Source organism: Oncorhynchus kisutch, linkage group LG25 (assembly GCF_002021735.2).
Source record: "Oncorhynchus kisutch isolate 150728-3 linkage group LG25, Okis_V2, whole genome shotgun sequence".
In the NCBI taxonomy this organism is placed as follows: Eukaryota; Metazoa; Chordata; class Actinopteri; order Salmoniformes; family Salmonidae; genus Oncorhynchus; species Oncorhynchus kisutch.
Genome location: NC_034198.2, coordinates 31,697,476 through 31,700,185, shown reverse-complemented (window position 1 = coordinate 31,700,185; position 2,710 = coordinate 31,697,476). Strand labels below are relative to the sequence as shown.

At 48.5% G+C, this 2,710-nt stretch overlaps 1 pseudogene; it reads left to right on the top strand.

The window, feature by feature from the left end:
* The window catches only part of LOC109882344 (metal transporter CNNM4-like), a 19,985-nt pseudogene that overhangs the window by 14,900 nt on the left and 2,375 nt on the right, over window positions 1-2,710 (top strand).

The window sequence follows — 2,710 nt, the reverse complement described above, 5'->3', positions numbered from 1 at the left end:
CAGTACCAAGGCCATGGTTTGCATAGTTAATGGTATTTATTTGTAGTCTTGTAGGTTGTAGCAGATTTTGTAATGGGCTTTGTTCATACACTTCTCAATTCTCTACTCTCTCTATGCTCCCTCTCTCTCCTCTCCACCCCTCTCTACTCTACACCTCTCTCTCTCTTTACTCTCCTCTACACCTCTCTCTCCTCTACACCCTCTCTTTGTCCTCTACTCTACACCTCTCTCTCTCTCTCTCTCCTCTACTCTACACCTCTCTCTCTGTCCTCTACTCTACACCTCTCTCTCTGCCCTCTACTCTACACCTCTCTCTCTCTCCTCTACTCTACACCTCTCTCTCTCTCCTCTACTCTACACCTCTCTTTCTTTACTCTACTCCTCTCTCTCTCTCTCCCCCCTACTCTACACCTCTCTCTATCTCTTCCCCCTACTCTACTCCTCTCTCTCTTTACTCTACATCTCTCTCTCTCTCCTCCCTACTCTACACCTCTCTCTCTCTCTCTCTCCTCTACTCTACACCTCTCTTTCTTTACTCTACTCCTCTCTCTCTCTCTCTCCCTCCCTACTCTACACCTCTCCCCCCTACTCTACTCCTCTCTCTCTTTACTCTACACCTCTCTCTCTCCTCCCTACTCTACACCTCTCTCTCTCCCCCTACTCTACACCTCTCTCTCTCTCTCCCCCCTACTCTACACCTCTCTCTCTGTCCTCTACTCTACACCTCTCTCTCTGTCCTCTACTCTACACCTCTCTCTCTCTACTCTACACCTCTCTCTCCTCTACTCTACACCTCTCTCTCTCTACTCTACACCTCTCTCTCCTCTACTCTACACCTCTCTGTCCTCTACTCTACACCTCTCTCTCTCTACTCTACACCTCTCTCTCTCTCTCCTCTACTCTACACCTCTCTCTCTCTCCTCTACTCTACACCTCTCTCTTTACTCTATACCTCTCTCTCTCTCTCTGTCCTCTACTCTACACCTCTCTCTCTCTACTCTACACCTCTCTCTCTCTCTCCTCTACTGTCCACCTCTCTCTCTCTCCTCTACTCTACACCTCTCTCTCCTCTCCACCTCTCTCTCTCCTCTACTCTACACCTCTCTCTTTACTCTACACCTCTCTCTCTCTCTGTCCTCTACTCTACACCTCTCTCTCTCTCTCTCCTCTACACCTCTCTCTTTACTCTACACCTCTCTCTCTCTCTCTGTCCTCTACTCTACACCTCTCTCTTTACTCTACACCTCTCTCTCTCTGTCCTCTACTCTACACCTCTCTCTCTCTCCTCTACTCTACACCTCTCTCTTTACTCTACACCTCTCTCTCTCTCTCTCCTCTACTCTACACCTCTCTCTCTCTCTCTCCTCTACTCTACACCTCTCTCTCCTCTACTCTACACCTCTCTCTTTACTCTACACCTCTCTCTCTCTCTGTCCTCTACTCTACACCACTCTCTCTCTCTCTCCTCTACTCTACACCTCTCTCTTTACTCTACACCTCTCTCTCTCTCTCTCCTCTACTCTACACCTCTCTCTCTCTCCTCTACTCTACACCTCTCTCTTTACTCTACACCTCTCTCTCTCTGTCCTCTACTCTACACCTCTCTCCCTCTGTCTTCTCCTCTACACCTCTCTCTCTCCTCTACTCTACACCTCTCTCTCTCTCTCCTCTCCTCTACACCTCTCTCTCTCTCTCTCCTCTACACCTCTCTCTTTACTCTACACCTCTCTCTCTCTCTGTCCTCTACTCTACACCTCTCTCTTTACTCTACACCTCTCTCTCTCTGTCCTCTACTCTACACCTCTCTCTCTCTCTCCTCTACTCTACACCTCTCTCTTTACTCTACACCTCTCTCTCTCTCTCTCCTCTACTCTACACCTCTCTCTCTCTCCTCTACTCTACACCTCTCTCTCCTCTACTCTACACCTCTCTCTTTACTCTACACCTCTCTCTCTCTCTGTCCTCTACTCTACACCTCTCTCTCTCTCTCTCCTCTACTCTACACCTCTCTCTTTACTCTACACCTCTCTCTCTCTCTCTCCTCTACTCTACACCTCTCTCTCTCTCCTCTACTCTACACCTCTCTCTTTACTCTACACCTCTCTCTCTCTGTCCTCTACTCTACACCTCTCTCCCTCTGTCTTCTCCTCTACACCTCTCTCTCTCCTCTACTCTACACCTCTCTCTCTCTCTCCTCTCCTCTACAGCTCTCTCTCTCCTCTCCTCTACATCTCTCTCTCTGTCCTCTACTCTACACCTCTCTCTCTCCTCTACTCTACACTTTTCTCTCTCTCCTCTACTCTACACCTTTCTCTCTCTACTCTACACCTCTCCCTCTCCTCTACTCTGAAAACATGGAAACATTATTAAAGTGACTAGTGTTCCATTATTAAGTGGCCAGTGATTTCAAATCTATTTATATGGGGCAGCAGCCTCTAAGGTGCAAGGTTATGTAACCAAGTGGAAGCTGCATAGTGATGGTGGATTTAACAGTCTGATGGCCTTGAGATAGAAGTTGTTTTTCAGTCTCTTGGTTCCAGCTTTGATGCACCTGTACTGACCTCGCCTTCTGGATGATAGCGGGGTGAACAGGCAGTGGCTCGGGTGGTTGTTATCCTTGATGATCTTTTTGGTCTTCCTGTGACATCGAGTGCTGTAGGTGTCCTGGAGGGCAGGTAGTTTGCCCCTGGTGATGCATTGGGCAGACAGC